General features: G+C 36.1%; 1 long non-coding RNA gene across 1 annotated transcript in view; it reads left to right on the top strand.

Moving 5' to 3' along the window:
• The window catches only part of LOC116663262, a 146083-nt gene that overhangs the window by 106158 nt on the left and 15428 nt on the right, over positions 1-24497 (top strand). Inside the window, exon 2 of the long non-coding RNA XR_004319483.1 lies at positions 21111-21255. This is a non-coding gene — a long non-coding RNA (uncharacterized LOC116663262). The remainder of the gene's footprint in view (positions 1-21110; positions 21256-24497) is intronic.

The raw sequence follows: 24497 nt of genomic DNA, 5'->3' as shown, positions 1-24497 counted from the left end.
AAGAATATGCCCCTGAAATGTTAAAAACCTTACCCACTGATTTCCATTGCCTTATAAGTGGTTTAGTCACTACAGTAGCATTCTAAATATTCTATCTTATTTGGTGTGAACACAAGGTCTGATGACTGCGATTAAAGGTTAGCATCATTATTTCTGATGAAAAATGTTGGCTTATTGTTCCTGACAATAATTGAGATAGTTGGGCAGACTCTGTCTCCACCTAGAAAATATGTATTTTACTTGCCAAGAGAATATTAAATTTGCAAATGAATCTAATATTTAGTTTAATAATATTTTGAGATAATGACAGAATTTTGTATTTTCTTACAAAGACCAAAATTTTCTCATCATCTTGAGGCTATTTGCCCAGTGACTCAGTGGTATTTATTCATTCTGGGAAAGAGTTGACAGAGACTAAAACAAAGAAGTCTGTTGAATTTCTGAGCACATTTTTAAAATGTAGAACTGTCTTGGAATAGGATAGAGTCTCTAGTGCAAATACTAGAATTTTTGTAGACAAAAGGATTTGGGCTCCATTATGTTAAAAGGCTAGTGAGCTCAGAACAGAAAGATTATACCTACACCACATAACAAAGGAAATGTATGAATTTTATAAGAGCTCTTTTTCTTGCTACAGCAAATGGAGAAAACAGTAGAACCAATCAGATGGAGAGAGAGAGAGAGAAAGAGATTTAGAAGAGATATGGCTAGAGCTTTAGATGCTCCTTGAGTTCCTTAAAAAAGACCTAAAACTTTCTCCAGGACAGATTGCAAAAGGTGGATGTGAGAGTAAGTTTAGTGGGGTCTGAGACAGACAAGACTTGTGTCTCCTTCCTAGCCTGTGGCATGGAGAAATTAGACTCTCTTAGAGTGATCCCATGTCCAGACTGAATCCTGAGGGTGGTTCTAACAATGCATAAGGGTGGAGTCAAAGGGGATGGACCTAAAGTTAGATTTGTTGAGTCCTTGCATCCCATCACTAACTGGGAGTGTCTATGAAAGTTCCCGGGGTCCAGTTGGAGAGTATGGTTTTGGCTGAGAACAAATGAACAGAAGCAAAGATATACATGGATGCACAATGAGACATAGACCTGGATCCCAGAGGTCATGGGAGGATCATGGACATTAGCAGTAGAGGTTATACAATGATGGAGACCAAGCAGAATGAGTTACTCTTAGTGGAGGCCAGAGCAGATGAAAAATAATGGTAGAAAAAATTGTCCCATGATGCCACTCTAATCCTGCCTGTCAAATTTGGATCACTTCAAAGAGAAGGACAAAAGAAAAGAGAGGACTATTGAGAAAGACTCATAATTGACTGACTAATTATGTAAGTATCTAACCTAAAAACTGAACTGATTGCCTAAAAATGAGAGGTATTGAGCAAAATGAGGATTTCTAAAATATGCTGAGTATAAAGTATAAAGTCACATAAGCATAAGCCCATTGTGTTGCTAAAATCTTGTGCCTGCCATCTGGCTATTATTATTTTACAAGTAAGAATTTTAACATATTCAATTATATTTATTTAACAAAGTGAAACGCCAAATTAGAACTTTAACAAAGGCCATATTTTAGTCAAAGTACTAGCTATAAACTTTGGAAGATCAAACTCCAACTGATTAACAGTTCAAGAAAAAACAAGAGAAGATATAGTTGGGAAAAACATACATACCTACCTGGAACTCAAAACTGAAAGTTTTCTTATCTTGGCAATCTTCTCCAAGATGCATTTGCATTTTGAAATCCCCTATTGCAAAACTGTATTCAGTAAAAAATAATTTCTGATGTGCTCAGTAGGAGAAAACTAGCCTCATACATGTCCTGTGATGAGTGATTTAAGCCCTGATCGACTCATAAAACACCCTTTTGTACTTATTCAGGTCTGCCTTGAATTACTGAATATATCCTTTTAATATCTTTGCTCTGCTCCCATTTAAATAGTGGGATAGATGTAAATTATCCTTTAAAGGTGCTGTAAGAAATGTCTAATAAGCCATGAAAATAAAATATATCTGATTATGAGTACTTTAACAGCTAATTGGACAAAAATACAATCTGTTTTCTCTTCCATAAATAATTTTAGGTACAAATAATGCCAAGGTATTTGTAATAAGTAGCTGGGATAAAATAGTTATTTTTTATTGGTCACCAATGTTATCACAGTTGGAAACTAGAGAGGAGCAGTAGAAAGTCTCATGAATTATGGTACCAGAGTACTGGGTCACCTTGAGCACATCACTTATTTGAGTCTTTATTTGTAAAATGAGAGTTTAGACATTGTAAAATGAGAGCTAGAGTTGCTAAAGCTTCTTTTTGTTTTTTGATCATGTAGATCCTTTGATATTCTGAAAGAGGTGATGCCTGAGCTGAATATTTGAAAGATGAGTTAGAAAGAACAACAAGGATTTTGGAGAAAGGCATATGAGATTGAAAAAAATAAAATGGCAGGCACAAAGATGTGGGAAGAGAGTTCTTGGAGTATAGCAGGTACTGCTAACCGCTCAGTATGCCTAGAATATTAAGTGATGAGACTGGAAAGGAAGAAAAGCCACACCATACAGGCTCAGTGGGTGGCATTAGGAGTGGAAACTGAGGTTTAGATGCCAAGACACTTGAGTTTAGACCAATCTGCACTTAAGAAGCATTGGGGAGTTGGGCAGGTGAATTAACTCCTGTCTTTTAATGTATGAAAAGGAGAGGTTTAGAGTTGATAAATTTTATATTTTCCTTATTATTTTAGAATTCTTTCATTCATACTTTTTCTTTACATTTTTGTGATTCTACAGCCTTATCAATCAAAAGTAATTTCTCTTACTATGTATATACACATTCCTTTAAAGTTTAGTTTCATGTTTATTAGAAATACAGGGAAAATATTAATCTTAAAAAGAAGACATTAGAAACAAATAAATGCTATTCAAAAATACTTTTTAGTTTTATTTATTAACGTAACAAAAGACATCTTTTTTCACTAAATAATACAATTAGCAGTGGAATACTTTTCAATAATTTAAAAAATTTAGGTTTAACATTCTGTGATGCTGCAATATGTTCCTTTACTTTAAAGAGAAACATGAAGGACATTTTTAATAGATTCCTACCCACACCCATTTGTTATTGTAAAGGTTAAAAAATGTGAAATTCTTATCTTTTTGTAAAAGAAAAAAAAATTTAATTGGTATCTAAATTTAACAGCTCTTCTATGGTCTTTGCTGTGAGTTAGCTTATGAAAATTCATGTACTACAAAATATTTTCATGGTCACTTGAAACTTGATAACATTACAAATTTTTGTAAAGATTTTACCATTTAAAGGTCTTGTTTTTTATAAAATTAACCACATTAGAGTTCCCTTATGCTTCCCTGCATATATCATTAGTGACAACCAAGTGAAGGAATGAGTGCCAATTTGGGTATTAAAAATAAACATTTTTTTTAAATAAACAAAAACATAGAAAGAGAAGTCCTATTGTTTTCATCCTACATCCCAATATACCACTTTGGAGCCTGTTTCTTTAATTAATTTAGAAAAAAATTTATATGAACAACTTTGAACAACTTTTTAACTATTATTCACATTGGTATTATAAGAAGATCTTTAATTATTAAGTGATTTATAATTTAACATTAAGAGCAAAATGTTTCTTGGAAAAGATTAAATTCTAAAAGAAACTTGGTGCCAATGCCTTTTTTCTCTGAGCAATTATGAAGATGTTTTTCTGGAAAACCTAATTTGAAGTTTTATTTCTTAGGCTATCATTAATTAGCATAAGTTGCTTAGAGGATGTTTGGGGAGAGGAAGAGAAACAGGAAAGGCCACCTGCGGAACACAATAATCAGAAGTTGTTACATGGAGGTTTCAGCATTAAAATTTTTACAAAGGAAAGGCACATACTGTAGTGATTATTGATTGCCTGTTGGGGAAGGGAGGGTGGGGGTGAAAAAGAGAGCAGGGGACTTTAAGGGTTTGAACATCTGATTAAGAAGCACAATTAGAGAATCCAGGAAGGGAAATACATTTGTGCAGATGGCTGTGAAAGGAAAACGATTGTCGTTGCTGTTATGAGTCATAAATTCACTCTTTTTCCTCATAGAAGAGATAATTGATGCTTCAAAAATTATGGACCAAAAGTACAGCAGTGAATCCAGAGTTAGTCTTGGGTTCATATTATCTTTTCTTAAATGTTACTGGAAGAATGGCTTTTAGGACATAACGAAATTCTATTCCTAATGATAAAAAATATTTCAAAACAGGGAACCAGGGCAGTTGTTTCCCCTTATGAAGTGATCTATTTTTGAACTTCATGCAATGTTCATTTTCATCGAAACTTGTAGTTTTTTCAGAAAATGACAGGGATATAATTAGAGAAAAATGGATCAGCTTGCTTTATTTAAAGGTTTAGTTATTTATTTTTAACAAGAAAGAGGAAGCAGGCAGGAGAAGAAATACCAGAACAAAGACCACATATGGGGATAATGTGTGATTTCAGTTTCTCCCAAATGGTCGTTATTTCCTTACTTGTACTTTCTTTACAGTCATCCACCTTCCTTTCCTTGCTCAGCGAAATGTGTTTTTCTTCTCTTGTTGAAGCAAAACCCTTATCCCTCTACTTTCTTGGGGAATTTCATAGTTGAATTTTCTATGTTATTATTATTTTTATTTGCAGTTGAGCAAAATTATCTCCCTGAGCTGCAATATTTTTTTCTGTAAAATGGGAGCTAATAATTCAATCTTTTCATTATAAATCCTTAAGAGGTAGAAATAGTTGGTTTCTCTCCTTCTACTTGCAGTATATATCATGATACCTCACTCATGATGGTAGCTCAATAAGTATTAATTTTTTCTGAATAACAGACTGGCAGTTGTTCCCCCAAATGGCCATTATTTATTGAGCTAATATGTGTGAAATAACTTTGTCAAATAAGGAAATACATAAATATATTTTTATAAATTGTCACAAAGGGATTTAATTATTCCCATGTTATGTAAATCATACCAAGACACAAAGAAGACTCAAGACCAAGTTATATAATAATCATCAAAGCAGGAAGGACTCTTATTATGGACAAAACACTGTGCTATTATATATATTTAACTCATTTATTCTTTACCACAAGATTTCACTTAGGGTTGTCCACACTAGACAGCAGAACTTTAACTCCAATTATCATATATGTACAATCCTTTTAGAACACTTATGTACAACATATGTAACATCAAGATAATTTTAGCTATTCTTTAATGCAGGATTTAGTGGCATGCTCAAAAAGAATTTGTTGATACTAATATCTAAATATACACTGTAAGAAGGAATAGAATTAGCTCACTGTACAGACATAAACCCTAATAGTTTAGACATCATTCCCCAGATCTTTTCCCCCAAGAACTGGTGGTAGCTCTCAGTGTAGCTAAGGAGTGTAGCCCAGTATAGATCCATTTCTGTATGTTTTATATTGTTCTTGTCTCATGCTGAGATGTCTGCTTCTTGTGTGTAGTTTTGTTTTTGTTTTTTTTTTAGTTAACTTCCTGATTAGCTTGAGGAGTTCACCATGGACATTTTTTGCTATGACCTGAGTTTTTACACTGTGTTTCTTGTGAAATGGAAGAGGGGACAACAAAAGAATCATCCAAACGTTTCTGTCAGTGAGACTCTCTTTTTGTTTGGGTCCTGAACTCAAAATGGCATCCCCGTGAATTAAAAGACACCAATGACATAATGGATTCTGTTCTGTACCATTAAATGGCATCTTGTCCTCGAGTCTTGTGGGACAGACAGTCAGTGGAATCATACTATTATGATTGCTGAACACCAGTTTCTGATTGCTGCCAACATCCTGTGGTCCTGTGTTCTGTGGCTGAATTATTCTGCAATAGCTCTTTCCAGATATACCGTTCCTTCTTCTCTACCTTTCCTACCACACTTATTGACATGCCACTTATTCCCCTGCTATTCTTGCCTCAAGATGCTGTCTTAGATTATTTCCAGGTTGTATACACCTTTATCATTATTAATTTAGCAAGTAGTTATATTTTGTACGTTAATCTTTGGTTTAAGATTCCATAGAACATATACTCAAGCCATTTTATAAAGAGAATTCTTGCCCAAAGACTGCCAGATAGCAAAACTCCAAGAGAAGTGGTCACTTAGAAAATGGTCGGCCATGGGTTTCTTTGCATCTCTGGCAAAGTAAGTTCCCTTTGAAATATTACTGTGAATAAGTCATTGTGTAGGCTATAGGCCAGCTCTAATATTTCTGTTCTCTGAAATGCGCTAGTGGAATGTCATGCAAGCCCAGCATATAGCAGGTGGGGCTTCTAAGGGCAATGCCCCTAAACAGCTTTCAATGCTACAGACTTCCACATTGCTTCCAGTTGAACTGGCATCCTGCCTAAGAAAAGCAGAGACTTCATGGTTTAGGAGAGCAGCCTTGACCCATGTTATTTAGTTTTTGACAGTGTCTTTACTGAGATATGAACTCAAAATATGCTTTTGACATTGAGTATGCCACTGTGTCTCTCTCTTTTTCTTTGCATCTGTCGTATCTACCAGATACAGGAATGCCAATGATAAATGACAAAGAAAAAAGAATGACTAAGCAATTGAGTGTATTAAGCATTCATCTCCCAGAGCCCCTAAGCTAATTATTTAGTCTCAGGTCATTCATGTTAGGTTCACTCTTCCCTCACAGTGTATTTTCATCACCCAGGTATATTACTTCCTATTTGTCAAAATCAATATAAGAAACAGTAGCAGTAAGTTCCCAAGAATATTGTCCTCATATTTTTCGTTAAAAAATTAAAGGAATCCCACCTGTCCTCCCAAAGTACTATATTATTTAGCAATCAATACATTTACCCATCCATCCATTCCTTCACTTGTTCATTCACCCACATATTTAACAGGAAGGTTTTTTATGCCAAATTAATTTCCAAGGACCCTGCTGGGTTCCAGGGATATGGAGGTGAACAAGCCAGAACCCTTTTCTGAGGGAGGGATCACAACCTTATGGTTTAATCAGATTTTTTTTAAAAATCAAAGAATTACAGTAGGCAGGCCTATGCTAGGATTTTGACAAAGACTATTTTAATACATCATAAGAGCACCTGATTAAATTGAGAAAGTCAGGAAGAGTTTTCCTGAGGAGGTAGCACTTGAATTATGTCTTGAAAACAAATAATCCAATTGGATAGAGGAAGTAACTGTGCTCTGTGCATATGCAATGTCCTCCAAGCATGCAGTGAGCACGATATATTCCAGGGCTACCTGTGATCAGTGAGGTGGCACTGGGACGATGTGTAGGTTGCAGAAGCCAACCCTTGTTTTTTTAAAAACTTCTATTTGATTCTGAAGGCAGGGTTTATCCGATGAAGTGTTTTAAGCAGTAGATTCATGCCCAGGCTTGTGGCTTTATTAAATTCTGACATAAGGAATTGATTAGAAGGGTTGAGGCAGTAGACAAGGAAGTAAATCAGGAGGTCCTGACACTAATGACCCCTTTACCTAATTAAATTATTTTCTTCGTATTGACCTATTAACTGTCTCCTTATCATAAATTGTCTTACCTTTTACCAGTCTGCCTGAGATATCTTAGAGTATATTTGATTAAAATGTTTATTAAAGATAGTATGTGCACAATACTATAAGAAACTAGAGTAATAAAAGATAAATATGGACATTTTCTCTTTTCAAGATTTTTTTGTTAAATTGGAAATATTCAGGACCTAAGTGTCTTTAAATAGACAGGTTGGAAGAAGAATGTTCATGAGAGAGGTTGAAAAGGAGCGATAATACCTATTTGAGATAGAGGAAGATTGTGAAAATCTTCAACAGGAAAATTATCAGAAGAAAATGAATAGAATTTCAATCACTGAAACTAAGAAAGAGAAGAATAAATTTCTAAGAAAGTGATGTTAGGCAGATCCCCTGGCGTGCATCTTGTAGCATTTTTTTCCCCTTCTTTAGGGAGTAGAGGTAATTAATGGATTATGACTCATACTTAAGAGACTAACCAAGGTGGCTATGTCCTTTTGTAGGTTATTTGTATATTGTATAGTGACAGAATAAATGAAATATGCCAAGTTTCTGTTTCAGTTCATTCAAGCAAACATTTATTTTGTTTCTTCTATGTCCCAGGTACTATTCAAGGTCCTAGAAATATAATGGTGAAAAAGACAAGCAAAATGCATGTCTTAAATATATTAACATTCTATCTGGGGAAGACATATGATAAACATATAAACATGTCAATGAATTAAGTTATTTCTGTGTTACATTTTATAAAAGAAATAAATCTAACTAATGGGACAGACACTCAGGTGGGTAGGGCTTGGGCAGCCTATTCAGATAAGTGATTGTGGGAAATTTCTGATTAGTTTGGCTTTTAAAAAAGCTTTTTAATGAGGTATAAATATACGCAAAAAGGTGTATAAGAATCACTCAACTTATAGACATGGCTTCATCTTTTGGGGGGCATGTTTTTGCTTGTTCACCATGTAGATCAAGTTATGGACCATGTCCAGTACTGCAGAATCTTCCCTTTAGCTCCTTCCCTAGCAATACCCTGTTGTTGAACTGCCTGTTAAATATTTAACTTTTGAAATAAGACCTGAGTAGTGAGAAGAGATCAAGTCTGTGAAAATTTGCAAGCAGGATATTCTAGGCAAAGGGAACAACAAGTACAAAATGCTGAGGCAAGAAAACGCTTCCTTGTTCAACACAAAATTAATGTCAAAGTGGCTGTAACATAGGGAAACAGAAAAATGGTAGAAGATTATATCAGAGGGTTATGCAGCAGGCAGGTTATATACGGCTTTTTGGTTACACAAAAGAATCTGATTTTTCTGCTTCCGATGTGGAACCTGTTGAAGGAATACAAAAAATGTCAGAGATCATTGATTGTTGTAAACATTCATTCCAAAAAAGTTTACGTGGAAAGTTATGTGGAGACTGAACTATGACAGTGGGCATGGAAGCTGGGAGCTCAACAGTGAGATTGTTTTCAAGAAAATAGATGATGAAATCTTGAATTTTGTTAGTAGCAGTGAAAATGGATAGCATTTGCTAGTTTCAGTCAAAATGTAAAGCCATAAAGCAAGGCAGTGGGGCAGAGTAACTGGCTGTGGCATATTCAAAATAAATAAATTGAGGAGGATTTCTAGGCCTAAGCAACTGAGTGACTAACGGAAATATTCATAGAGATGGAGAATATTTGGGGAAGAATAATTTTGGCAAGTGTTACAGGTATATGTCAAGACATTATTCTGTTTTGACCACTTGTGTTTGAGATGTCCAGGGGAGATAGTTAGACAGACTTTGGATTATATTTGGGGATTCTGTGTTAGATATGGTATTTCAAAGCAGAATGAAATTACTCAAGGAGGGAGTACAGACAGAGAAACAAAACTGAAGGATAGCAGCAGAGAAGTAAAACTAGCAAGGAAGATTCGGAAGGAGTAAACAGAAAAATAAGGAGATAAGTAAGAGAATGAGATACAGGAAAAGCCAACTACAACAATCTCTTTCAGACTCAGTGTCAGAGACTTTGATAACACAAAAGGTTGAGAATTGGCCATAGAATTTGGCAAGATTAGAGAACTCTGGGGAACAAAGAGTTTCTATTTCTTGTTAGTCCAAAATTCTTTTATCTATTGATTTAGTCATTATTGAGGAAGAATTTACACAAAAGCTGTGGTCTCTTTTTTCTTTTTTTCTTTAAAATTCTTTTTAATTGAAGCATAGTTGATTTACAATAAGTCTATAAGTTTCAGGGTACAACATAGTGATTCATAATTTTTAAAGTTATACTCCATTTATAGTTATTATAAAATATTGGCTATATTCCCTGTGTTGTACAAATATATCCTTATAGCTTGTTTATTTAATGTCCTTATAGCTTATTTATTTTCTACATAGTAGTTTGTACCTCTTAATTCCCTTCCCCTATCTTGCCCCTCTTCCCTTTCCTCTCCCCACTGGTAACCAATAGTTTGTTCTCTGTATCTGTGAATCTATTTCTTTTTTTGTTATAGTCACTAGTTTGTTTTATTTTTTAGATTCCACATGTAAGTGATATCATACAGTATTTGTCTTTCTCTGTCTGACTTATTTCATGAAGCCTTATACTCCACAAGTCCATCCATGTTGTTGCAATTAGTAAAATTTCACTTCATTCATGGGCTCCTTTTTAGGGGAATATTCACAAACTTTAGGCTTTCTTGGTTCTTGAACCATGTCAAGCAAGGCCACATCCTCACTCAGAAAAACAAACAGCAAAAAAGATAATGCTAAGATGACCCTGAGTAGTATATCTCTGAGTAGTATATTTCAGCTTCTCAGCATTTCAAAAATTCCATTACCCTCAGTCACCGGTGTTTCTGATTTAATATTCCTTTATATATGTTGTTCTGAATTTAAACAGGGAAACATAATCACTAATCCATTTTCCCATAGCAGTTCACCTCTTACTATATCATAGCTGGCTACTGCCATCTTTGCACTGCAGGGAAACAGGCTCTACATCTCCTTTTCAAAGAATGTGGTTAAGATATATAGTTCAACCCATTTTTTATTAAGATGTTATTTTTAGAGCAGTTTAAGGTTCACAGCAAAATTGAGAGGAAGGTACAGAGATTTCCGATATACCCTCCCCACCATGCTTGCATAAACTCTCTCTGCTTCAACAAAATTGTAAAGTTGGTGATACAACACAAGAGGAAAAAAATTAATACAGGGGAAAATGTGTGCACAAAATTTCTTCTTTTCAAAACAGAATATTTGCTGAAACCATATACATACACACACACACACACACACACACACACACACTTTTTTCCCTTTCCCTAAAATAAAAGAGCATCTCTCCTCCAAAGTAAAAAGATTCTCTCTCACCTGAGAGACAAAAACTGTGTGAGAGGACGTACACTTCTGGCACCACACTGTGACTAGGAAATGTGGGCCAGTCTCCCCACCACGAACAAATAGAAAACCTAATCAAATTGTATATTTTTAAAACTACTTGAAGGTATCATAAAGGTAACAAGGCACTGAAAAATGAGGACTCCAAGGTCTTGAGTAAGAAAAAGCCCAGAAAGAGATGCCTAGTATATGGAAAATGCCAAAAGGCAAGTGAGAAACTGGGTAGACTTTTGATAATCTTATGGGATTGGGAGTGACACAGTTGGAGTCCAGAGCCTGCCAAGGAAGCAATGCCTGTGAACACACAGAATAAGGGCTGCACTCTGCAAATCAGTGTGAACTTGAAATGGTCCAGCCATTGTGAGTGGCTCAAATGTTTGGAGATGACTGGTATAGCTTGGCTGGAACCTTATGTCTATGGCCTCAATTTTGGCTGTCAGCTGGGTTTTTCCATTCTCTTCCATGGGGTCTGTTGGTGTTGGAAGAACCAACGTGGTTCTTTCTTCATGTCTGGTGCCTGGATTAGAATGGCTAGAAAAGCTGGGTCAAGCAGTTCTTTTCCTCTTTCTGAGTGGCCCCTCTCTACAAAGTCTCACAACGGCTGAAATTCTTTCATGGCACTGAACTTCTTTAGAAAGCCATCTTAAGAAACTCCAGTAGAAGTTGCAGGGCTTGATATGACCTAATCTTGAAAGCCACTCAGCATCACTTCTGCATTATCTTGATTATACATGCCAACCTAGGACCACTATGGAAGAGGACCACAGAAGGGTGCAAAGACCCAGAACTTTGATTCATTTGGAGACCATATTTGGAAACTAGCTATTACACAGTCCCCAGTGAGTTATGTATGTGCTTACTGACTTCTGGAAGACACTTATTTTTCACTCAAAGTGCACTTCCTGAAACACAATTTCATCTGTGTCAGTGGGATAAATACAATTTATTGCAATGGTTTTGCAGTTGTAACTAAATTGGAATGACCTTCATAAGGCATAATGATACCAAAGAAACTAGATAATATCATCTTCATTTCCCAAAACCAATAAGTTTTTGGTTTTACTTAAGCACCTGAGGAGCAATTTTATGGGCATTGCTTATGCACTTAAGACTTTCATATACTATTCCTTGTGTGTTCTTCTGTGGTCCCAGTGCTTATGTATTTATTCTGTGAGAATTGGTTATCACTTTTAATCATACAATTTCCCTTCAATCACAAAAATGTAGGTGAAAGCATTGCAGTGAGTGGATACTCTGTATGTTTGTTGATGCTACTTTCTATATAAAAATATGTATTAATATGCATATATTTACTCAGTAAACAAGTGATAAATACCTCTTTCATGCTGGCTCTGCATAATATTTTTATGGACGTGCACATCCTTGAAACAGCTACATAACCCTCTCCTCTCTTCTCCCCACTACCTTCCTTCCTGGTTACATGGCTTGGAGTACTACTCTGGGTAATTAAATTTTCAAGAGCACTGACAGTCATTTAAGTGTAATGATTTTATATCTAACAGTTTTCTCCAAACTGTCCCTGAGACAGGTATAAGATTTTAAAATTTTCAAGGCAGTAGAATAAAATACATTCTAATTGCCTTCAAAATAACAAGAGCAGCGTAAAAAGATTATCCAGTGTGCAGTCTTTAGTAAATCTTCCCTCCTTCCCTCCTTTATCATCTTTCCTTCCTCCCTTACCTCCTAATACAGGATTGCCAAGAATGTCACTTTCTCTTCTGAGAGACAAGTGTATAGTCTGCAGATATTTTCTTCCATGCCGTAGGTTGCATTTTCACTCTGTTAACTCTGTTAATTATTTCCTTTGTTGTGCATAAGCTTTTTGTGGCATAATTCACGATAGCCAGCATATGGAAATAACCTACAATATCAGTGACAGGCAAAAAGGTAAAATCCAGCTGAGAATGAGGTCTTCTCTGATCATTGTTTCTGAAGTGGTATCTTGCCTTACCATCAGTCACAATGTTTTCTTTTTTTCTTTGGCCATACTCACCACAATCTATAAACCTATTCATTTGTTTGCTTATTTCCTCTTCCCTCTTGAAAGTACAAGATCAGGGAGAATGTGCCTCCTTTTATGTCTAGCATACCGCTGAATCTTTGGTACCTGGTTTTAAGTTAGCAATACATGAAGACTGGTTGCATAAATTAGGGAAATAATGTTATTCCAAGTGGCCACAGAAACTAAGTAATGCAATGTCCATTGTGTAGTATTGCGGATGCCTGCTCAGTACATGCTCTCCCTTCTCTTGACAACTACCCCTATTTTCATTCAAGTTTCCATGTTTCCACTGTATGATCCAAATATTTTAGGGGTAACTACTCTACTTCTAGCTCTGGAATGCGACATTTGAACCAGCCAGACAAAGGAAATCAGAGAGTGACATTCCCCAGGCTCTGTGAGTGAATGGTTTTTGAGCCATTTGAGCCAATGAGGAAATCTAGGAAGCAATTTCTTCTCTTCACTGTTACATAAGAAACGATACACATTTTGTGTGGCCTGAAACTTACCTTCATACTAAGGAAAAGAATACACCAATGACTTCCAGCAGGCTTGATGCAGTCATCAATTCTCAGATCTTGACTTACCCTGCCTCTCAGCAGCAGTTGACACCTTCTGTAAAACATTCTGTTAATCATCCATTTGTTGGTCTCACTACTATTGGCTTCAGTTGGAGAAGATTTGGTAATTGAAAGTTTTCTTTTTAATGAAATCAACTGCAGGCTTTGCATTTCTAAACAAATAATCATGGTTTATTATCGTGGATTGTGTGCCAGGAGGCCAGATTCAAGCTCTGTCGCTTTCTAGCAACATGACCTTGCTAAATAGCTTAATCTCTCATTAAGATTATTATTTTTATCTGATATTATGGAGCAAATGCAATAATCCCTTTGGATGCATACCCAGAAGTGGGATTGCTGGATCATATGGTAGTTCTATTTTTAATTTTTAAAGAGACCTGCATAGTGTCTTTCATTGCAGTTGTGTGATTTTACATTCCCACCAACATTATACAAGTTTCAAATTTCTCTGCAAACTCACCAACACGTATCTTTTTCATGTCAGGTGCTATCTCACTGTGGTTTTTGTTTGCATTTTCCTGACAATTAGTAATATTGAGCACTTTTTTTAATATACCTGTTGCTCATTTGTATGTCTTCTTTGGAGAAATACCTATTCAGTTTCTTTGCCCATTTTTTAATTGGGTTATTGCTTTGCTTTTGAGTTGTAAGAATTCCTTATATATTTTAGAAGTTAACTCCTTATCAAATACATGGTTTGCAAATATTTTCCTCCATTCCACAGATTACATTTTTACTCTGTTAATTATTCCCTTTGGTGCACAGAAGCTTTTTGCAGCATAATTCACAATAGCTAACATATAGATATAACCTACAAGATCACTGACAAATAAACAAAGTATGGTATATACAATGGAATATTACATAGCTGTAAAAAGAAGGAAATCCTACGATTTACGACAACATGGATGAACCTGAAAGATGTTATGATAAGTGAAATGTTAGTCACAGAGGACAAATACTACATTATTCCACTTACATGAGTTATCCGAAATTGTCAAACTTATAAAAACAGAAAAATGATTGGTGGTGTCCAGGGTATGAGAGGAAGGTGAAATTAGAGTTATTGTTCAATGAATATAAAGTTATAGTTATACAAGGTGAATGTTCTAGAGATCCATGCAACATAATGCCTATATGTAACAATATGGTACTGTGCACTTAAGAAACTATTAAGAGGGTAGATACTACGTAAAGTATTCTTATCACACAGACACACAAAAGACACAAGGAATCCTTTGGAAATAATGGATAAGTTTGTTACCTTTACTGTGGTGATGGTATTATGAGTGTATGCAAATAGTCAGCAGGTATATGAAAAGGTGCTCAACATCACTAATCATCAGAGAAATGCAAACTCATCAAATTGCATACACTAAATATGTGCAGTTTTTGTGTATCAGTTACACCTCAAAAAAGCTGAAAAAATATAATGCTTGTGAAAATACTTTGAACACTGACAATTTTTGCTCATTTAAGAAGTCACTACCATTATTAATATTATAATTAAAAATGTGTCAGGACAATAATTTTTTAGGCACAAAAAAGGATTATGACAGATATAAGTATGAGGAAGGATATTGGATATGTTGTAGAATCAATGGGAAGGCTTGAGAATTGAGATTAGGAATTGTAGGAGTTCAGTAAGTAGGAAACCCAGCCAGGAACACATTCCAGGAATAGTCTGGTGAACATGCTACCTTGGCACCACAAGCATACTTACTCCATCTGTATCAGTGTCTCAGCTCTGCTGTAGGATACCACTGCTACCATGGTCAGTGTCACAGGAAATGAATTCCAAACTTCATCTCTAGATGACTAATTCAAGTTTAAAATATCTGACTATCTTAGCTTTAGTATTGGGTCTACATCCTACATGCTAGGGTCTGAAGAGGGGTCTCTTAACCCAATTCGAATTTTGCAGTAGAAATCAGAGTCCACCAACATTCCCTGTATGAGAATGAATTACATCAATACCATTTTCTTAATAAACTATGGGTAACGGGTCATACAGGGACAAGGGAAACTCCCCATGAAGTTCTCAAAAGCCATCGCTGTTTATCAATTACCCCTATAGAAGAACAACTTTGACTAACAAATGGCACTGGGAACTATGCTGTAACTGTAGGTCTGTATCTGTAATAGTTACTTTCACAGAAATGAAAGTCAAATAATGGAGCTGGCAAGGATGAAGTAAAAAACACAAAAGAAAAGAAAAATGCCTTTGTAATCTTACAGCGTGCCAAATTACTAGTGAACAGTAAGGAAAATACACAGTTCTAGTCAATGATAATTACTTCAGATGCGTATTATATGGGTAATTTGTGAAAATGAGCTGAATCATTTATTAATTATATATTCAATGGGCTAATTTTCAGAAGAAAGTATATATTTATCCTTTATGAAATCCTAAGATTTATTTATAGTCTTTGTAATAACTTGAAAGTGAATCTTACTTTCATAGCTTTTTATTCAAAATTTCAATTTTGTTGACTGATCATATTGATTTAATTGATGGCCATTGGAATTTTTCCTATGCCTTGAATGGAGGAAAATGAGAAGAATATTTCAGTCTTAAAAGATGATGAAAGTTACCTTTGGAATATATGTTCAGAATGTAAATATATGTTATATATATAAAACTTCATTTATCTCTATATGAATATATATATTTTTTACTTCATGACAACATTTCAAGTCACAGAAGTTTCTCTCCCTGAACGAAGATACTGGTTTACTGTATGGAGGGATTGAAACCAGCGCATTAAGATTTTGCTGAGAGAAAAGACGTGCATAGATTATTTTGTTTTCTTTTGAGAGAGCTCAATCTAAATTTTTCTGAAGTTTATCTTTGACACAGTTTGTCTATGTTGATTCACCATAAGAAAGCAGGTGAAGTGTTAGGAATAATTCCCTGTAGGATATTTTATCTGTGATGAGAACTTGGTTTAATTCCACTGTGAATCCGTTTACAGAGATTCTGTAAATTTTAGAAAGTATAGAATTGGGCCTGGAGTCAGTTTACAGGTCTGTCTCTGTGACTGTCTGAGAAGCGTGGGTGACTGGCCCTTTTCCTGGTCTGTAACAGATGAAGCTGGTGCCTGCCATGTCCCCCTGGATTCCCTGAGCTCACCTGCAGCTTCGATGGGAAGTCCCCACACAGACCTATTGCTTTCCCTTGAGCACTTGTGACTCTAACTGGGAGTCTGGGAGATTAATCTGACCCCATGAGTGGGGCAGGACGAAAGTGCTGGAGAGGTGATGCCTCAGGAGCAGCTCACAATAAATGAGGGCTTGAGGTCTGTGGATAGACGCCCAGCTTCAGGCCCTTTGCGTCCTGGAGTTTTGACATATGCTCGCTTTGGTTTCTCAGAGGCCCCTCGTGACACTCAACCGAAGTTGCTCATAGTGGTAATCTTGTCGTTAACACACACTTTCTTTACTAAAATTTTTTATTAAAGTACAGTCATTTTACAATGTAGTGTCAATTTCTGGTGTACAGCATAATGTTTTAGCCATACATATACATACATATATTCCTCTTTATACTCTTTTCCATTATAGGCTACTACAAGATATTGAATATAGTTCCCTGTGCTATACAGTATAAACTTGTTGTTTATCTATTTTACATATATTAGTTAGTATCTGCAAATATTGAACTCTCAATTTATCCTTTCCCACCCCCTCCCTCCTGGTAATCATAAGTTTGTTTTCTATGTCTGAATCTGTTTCTAAGTAAGTTCATTTATAGGTTTTTGTTTGTTTGTTTTGTTTTTTAGATTCCACATATAAGTGATATCGTATAGTATTTTTGTTTCTCTTTCTGGGTTACTTTGCTTAGAATGATGATCTCCAGGTCCATCCATGTAGCAGCAAATTACATTATTTTATTCTTTTTTGTTGGCTGAGTAGTTATTCCATTGTATAAATATACCACAACTTCTTCATCCAGTCATCTGTCAATGGACATTTAGGTTGTTTCCATGTCTTGGCTATTGTAAACAGTGCTGCTGTAAACATTGGGGTGCATGCATTTTTTTCAATATACAGTTCCCTCCAGTTAAATGCCCAGGAATGGGATTGCTGGATCACATGGGAACTCTATTTTTAGTTTTTTAAGGACTGTCCATACTGTTTTCCATAATGATTGCACTAACCTACATTCCCACCAGCAGTGTAGGAGGATTCCCTTTTCTCCACACCCTCTCCAGCATTTGTCATTTGTAGACTTTTGAATGATGGCCATTCTGACTGGTATGGGGTGGTATCTCATTGTAGTTTTGATTTGCAATTCTCTGATAATTAGTGATGTTGAGCATTTTTTTCATGTGCTTACTAGCCATTGACACACACTTTCTGATTCTCCTCCCTCCCTTCTCTGACTTACTTCCCCCTCCCTCACTGTGCTCTGTGATATCACCTCCCAAATAAACTCCTAGCACTTGTCTCAGGGTCTGATTTTTTGTCTTCCTGATATAAATGTTCACCTAATCTTATTTTTTTTTTAAGCCAGCAGTGTCACTATTCTGGAGACACAAGATTGAGGGAAGAGGAAAGTCTCTGATTGCATTTATGAGGAGCTAAAACCATCTAAATTTTTACCATAGTGGCCATGGCCTGCTCTAGTGATTGCTTCTTCCCTTTTACTTGTATGTCTTCTATGATTTGAGACCCTCTCTCCCGGCATGGGCACAAGTAATATATGAATGAAAATCATTTGTTAAGCTGTAAGAAGGAGTGGTTTCTTTGAGATAGTTATTCTGATGGATTGTAATCCTTCCTTCCTGTTAACTATACATTCCTTGGGTTTTTTATGACTATTTTAAACAATTGCCTGTGGAAATGGGGCTTAAAATACCGAAATTCTGTGGTCCACAAAGCTTATTATCACTTGCCCTTATTTTTCCTCTGCCCAGTCCACCCCAGTGTTCCAGCTTCCGTGAGATTAGGGACCTTGTTTGTTTTGTTTGTTGCTCTATCACTAATAAAATAACAGCAGAAGTGCCTGGAAAACAGTAAATTTTTCATAAGTATTTTTTGAATGAATCAACTTAACCAATTGAATTACTTGATAGCCTTACAAACTTGGACAAATTGCTTAACCTCTCTTTGCCTCAATTTTCTCATATGTAAAATGGAGATAATGAAAGTCCCTCTCTTAAATGATTAATTTTGAGGTTTGAATGACATTTTATATGCAATACACTCAATGTAATTCCTGACACATAATAAGTGCTAAGAAGCATAGCTTTTATTATTATTAATGCTGTTAATGTAATATATATGTATTGAGGAATGACTTAACAGATTTTATTAGATGGGATTACAGCCGTGAAATATTACACACAAAGTCACTATGCTCATGAAATTGTAGTAAAGTAAATTTGTCATGATAAATAGACAACACTTATATAAATATTTTAACTTAAGGAAATTCCTTTTTTCTTTTCTATAGATATTGAAGAACTACAAATTATAAATCAGGGGAAAGATTTTTTTTAAAAGCACATCTTAATGACTTCAACAATGTGAAGGTAGATTAATTGGGGGAAATATTGAAGACATGGTGAATTCTTAAGAAACTACTTCAGTATTTCAGGCAACAGATAATAATAGTAGTAAAGTGAATGCATCTGAGAGACTTTTCTAGAGGGGGAAGGACAGAGCTGGTAGATGGCCACTCAGTGAAATGACAGGGGAAATACAGGAAGAACAGGTAGGGAAAGGGACTTGGCATAACTGTGTGTTCCCTAAGATCTACTGAAGAAAAGCATTGCAAAAGAATTGGGAGCCAACAGGAGCTGGAGAAGATGAAATGGTTCTTAAAGCTTTGCAGAAAGTGATAGGGGAACAAGACCTGTCCTTTTTTCTGGAGCAGTGAGTTGGGATTAGAATTTGGGGGTTAGGATGAGAGGATGAATAAGAACTGGCAATGTGGCTGGACAGAGGGAGATTGTTTATAGAAGTGAAAGAGGAGGTCAGGAATATTTTCTCAGTCTTTCCACAAGGTGGTGTCTCTCCTTATTTAAAGGTTGTTTCTGTCATCACTTCTGTGTTCAGAGTGACTCAGTTTCCGATTCTACCCAGAATGCCTCTCTACAGCTCCCAAAGGGGAGCAAAGAATCTTGGTGTCTCTATTTAGTTAGATAGGCATCACCTTATGCTGGATGAAATATTCTTATTCCATCAAATCAAGGCATGCTTTCCAACCTTTCTGTTTTCTTCTTAATCACTAAATGATAAAGATTATTTCCTTTAACAGAAACATAATACCATCATCACATTTAAAAATATATAAAAATTCTTTAACGTCCTCATATGTAGCCAGTTCAAGTTTTTTGTGCGTGTGTGTGCTTTTCTGACTCATTCATTTCTTATTTTGGCAATGTATCAGCCCTAAATTTTTATTATTTCCAGACTTAGTTCTCTTCTTCCTGCCAAAGTTAAAAAACAAATAAAAAATTGGATTTTCATAAAGGTTCTCCCACTCCTTTGGGGATTTAAACAAAATACCACTAACTCAAATCATCTGAAACAACCAGTTTCTATGATCCTGAAAATGTAAACATGTCAGCAAAATCAAACATGACTCATATATATGTAGCTCAAAGGTATTAAGGTCTAAAATAAACCCTGGGGTGTGCCTGCTTTCTAAGAGAAAAAAGGGCATTGCAAGTTCATGACTAAATGAAAGACTTCAGTAATTTGAATATATTTCCCAGAAGCCAGAGGGCTGAAAAGGTGGCTGTGCAAGATGTGTGCAAACCTCCAGAGTATGAAAATTAAATATTTTAAAGGATAGAAGTTGTTTTTCCACTAAGATAAAACATCCTATGAAAAATACTTACTTTGTGGCAGTTGCTCTGTTAGGAATTTTACCTGTGTGAAACAATCCTCACAGTATTGTACAAAGTAGGGATTATGAAGCCCACATTACAGATTTGTAAAGCAAGGTTGTCTTATGTACTTGTTAGACTTTAAAATGCATGGTCTTCTCATGACTATAACAGACTTTATCTTCTGGTGTCATCAAGGTATGAGGTCACCAGTGTAAAGATGAGGAAAACCAAATTTGAGATATACTTATGTAAACATGATGCTGAGCTGTTGTCAGTGGAGAGAATCTACTCTGTGCACCTCAGTGGCAAGTGTGGTGATGCATGCAATCTTAGAGCAGCTCACCACTTGCTGGAATTTGGTCATCGCTAAGTTTCCTATGCGCATGCATTTAATTAGCACTTTCCCCTTAAATTGATACCCTGTATCCTTCAAAGTTCAGTCAGGAAAACATAGCCCCAGTATGAATTATATGAATGAGGGATTTATGATATTCATAAATGAATGTGTGCAATAACCTAGGGAAGTGAAAGTCTAAAAGGGGGAGTGCTAGGCACCAATCGTTCCATACACAGGTATGAGTCAGAACTGCAGGATTAAGTTGCTATATTTTGCAACTAAAACTGCGTAACACCCAGTTAAATTTGAATTTCAGATAAATAACATAATTTTTAGCATAAGATATCCCATGCAATAGATGAAATATACTTACGCTGAAATTTTTTTCATTGTTTATCTTAAAATACAGGACACCCAGTTAAATTTTTATTTATCTGGCAACATGATAGCAGGAACATCTGAGAAGCCAAGTATGTTCACTTCTGAAGTGGGACTGCAGAGGGGAAATGTGTGAAGAGTCTATGGAAATAGGTACCAGCTCTTTGGCTACACAAGTAAGTATGTGGTGATGAGCCTGGGGCTGCAAAATGTCAACAGGGTCAGGGTCAGGGAGAGGAGCTGGGTAATGAACAAAGGAGAGCAAGGATAACTGGGTACCTCTGTGATGGACAGACATGATGTCTAACTACAACCACCTCTGGGGAATGACAACTTCGTATCTAACTTCTAAATTGCACGGGGACCTCTCTTGGCCACACAGAAGGCAGTTTCTTGTCTTCGTGAAACAGTGTAACTCTGTGTAATATATCTGTCATTTTTGCCTAAAATACACACTCTTATCTAGCTCTCTCACTCTCTCTCAATCTCCTGAGTTAAAGTGCATTTAAAAATGCATGGATTTTAAATATAGCAAGTTAGAAGCATACAGTATGCAGTTTTTTTCTTTTGGATCTGGCTTTTGTCACACAATATCATGTGCTCATCAATGTTGCTGCATGTACCTGTAGTTTATTCCTTTTTATGACTGCATAGTAGTCCATTGTATGAATATATCCATTATGAAAATTGAAATAAGTTTATTGAAAGGGTAACTTTATGCTAACACTTGAATAGAAAACCAGCATTGTTGTCATATGTACAGGTAAGCATGCAAAAAAATTACCATGCAAATGTAATTTAATACTAGTACTTTGTACTTATTTGTCAAGTGCTCTGAAACCCCTCTCATTTCCTTTTTTTCCTAATCTTACTTAGAGTGGTATCAAATATATATAGACACTGTCCAGAGACTCTTCTTTTTAAGTGATCAAAAGTACTGGTGGATAAAAGAAAATTATTTTGATGTCCTAACCTCAAACTATCTAAAATAATTTTACTCACAATCAGTGTTAACTGTCACCACCTCAACTCCTCATGCACATTATGAGAAATATTTACACTAGAATGTGATGTATAAATCATTCGAAATCAGGAAATTGGGATATTGTGAGGTACCTTGTGGCCCATACTCCAAACACAACTCTAGATATCAGCTCTTCCCAATGCTGAGCCTGTGGCAAGCCTAGGAAAGCTTTTAGCAGGGCCTGGAATACTTCTCTTGGCCAGAAGCCTGAATTGACTTAATGATCCAGAGAGGGATAGACTTGGACATGACTTTGGAAAAGCCAATGTGTGTGAGGGTTTATCAAACAAAGGACACTTACTGAATGCTTAAAATCTTGCTCTGTACTGCTCTTAATGCCTGCCTGCCTGCTTCTGTGATCTATCTTCTTGAAGCTGGAAGCCATGTCCTTTCAATCTATGCATCTCCATTGCCTAACAGGGTACATAGCATTTGCAGGATACCTGAATGAATGGCAGTGGCAGTACCAGTACACATCATGAAAACAGAGTATCATGGCACAACCTTGATGAAGTTGGTGGAGCAGAGAGATGGAATGGAGGTGATGGAAATTCAGGTTGCCGGGTTCATACTGGCTTGTAGTGGGACTGCTAGACTTCAAGATGCTGTGTTCTGTTCTGCTCCAGCTGTCTAGGGAATGGATGTTTCTTAGGGTGAAGGTTTTCAGACCTTGCTTGAGTATTTCATCTACCAGTTAGCTGTACCTGAATGGAGTTGCCCAAAGAGACTCATTAGTGACAGGTGTCCTGGGAGAGGAGTTTATGATGCCTGAAGAGGAAAAGCCTCTTATTTGGGGGATAGATGGAGAATAGGGTTTTAAGAAAATGTTCTGTCACCTAGTTAAAAGACACTACATGACCTAACCATGGCCTGAAGAAGACAATAGTGTGTCTAACATTTGATAGAGTTCTTTTATAAATTGGCTGAGGACCCGCATGGGATATAAGTATCCTTGCTCCCAACTGGATGGATAGAGGGATAGATAGATAGATAGATAGACAGACAGACACATAGACAGACAGATAATACATATTATATTAAAATAATAATAAAATCTTAAAATATAACTTTAAGAACATTTTATAGGACTGGTACATTAAGAAGGATTTCTTAAGAAGTATTACTTAGTAGTAAGGTACAAGAATGGTACCCTCAAAGGTTTCTTTCCTGATTCCATGTTGGACAAGAAAAGTGAGACCTAATGACACATTCATGGACTATATCACATTCTGTTTATGCTATTATCAGAGAAATATTTCAAAGATAGGAAAACATAAGGCACATTGTGAAGTAATCTATAAAAGCTCCCAGCATGATATCTGGCTCAGTAAGCAGTCAATAAGTATTAGTGTCTCTTCATCTATTAAAATCTCAGGATTAGGAACTCTTGTGCAGCCTGGAAAATGGAATTGATAACTATCACTGATAAAATAGTTTTACTTTTTAAAAATGCTTAAGACTGATAGAAGAGATACTAAAACTCTTTTTGAACTTTTAACCTAGATTAGATCTATAATAATGAATAAATGGCAGAAATGGTTTCAGTGTAGAATAAACAGTTTTGTAGTGAATGAAGAGGCTGAATTTACCTCATAGTTTCTCCAGAGGAATCATTTTATTCAAGCCATGTGTCCACAAAGGAAGTTTTTCAACCATATTTTGCCATTTGGCATGAAAATTGTTTTCTGACTCTGTATCCTTTGTTTATAAAGCCTGCGTGTTTTGATTTGCCTATAGCAGTGTCTAGCAAATGTTTGCAGGCTGCATGAAAGGAAAATTGAGCAATATGGGAGGCAAAGTGGGCAGGGACGGCTCCCCTTACTTAGCCAGAATCACCGTCAGGAAAAACCTGTGTTGGAAACTTCCCTCAGTGTATCAGGGGAAAAAAGTGCTAGTACTTTGAAAAATCACTTTTACAATGTAAGACCGACACTCAGCAAAACCAAGTTGTTGCTGGGTTGCTTTCCCTTGCTCTAAGTGACCTTCCCCCTTCCTCCCAGGCCCTTTATCTGTATTCGTTCCATTTCTCTTGGTCTTGATCCCGTGCCCTGGTCAGTGTAAACTAAACAATGGCTGAGGTGGATTAACCTGTCTGCTGGACCACACCCGTCTCCCTCAGGCTCCTGTTCCCATCAGATCCAATCCCCAGAGCCTAGAGAATTGTCTGGTGTACCTACCAGTCTTCGCTATACTAAATTGAACGTCTTGTCTCCCCAGAGTATTTGCTTTTTATCAGAACTCTTAAACAGGATCAGAATAATACATCATTAATGCAAAACTTCAGGATTTAGGAGAGAGATTTTAATAAGACGTTCTCCCCAGCACTTTTCATGTGCTTTTCACGGAGTTTTGCTGCCTCTGCTTCTGGATGTCATCAACTTATTTTTCTCTTTA

Source organism: Camelus ferus, chromosome 1 (genome assembly GCF_009834535.1).
Source record: "Camelus ferus isolate YT-003-E chromosome 1, BCGSAC_Cfer_1.0, whole genome shotgun sequence".
Taxonomy (NCBI): domain Eukaryota; kingdom Metazoa; phylum Chordata; class Mammalia; order Artiodactyla; family Camelidae; genus Camelus; species Camelus ferus.
Note: the sequence above shows the minus strand (reverse complement) of the source record. Positions and strands in the feature narration are given on the sequence as shown.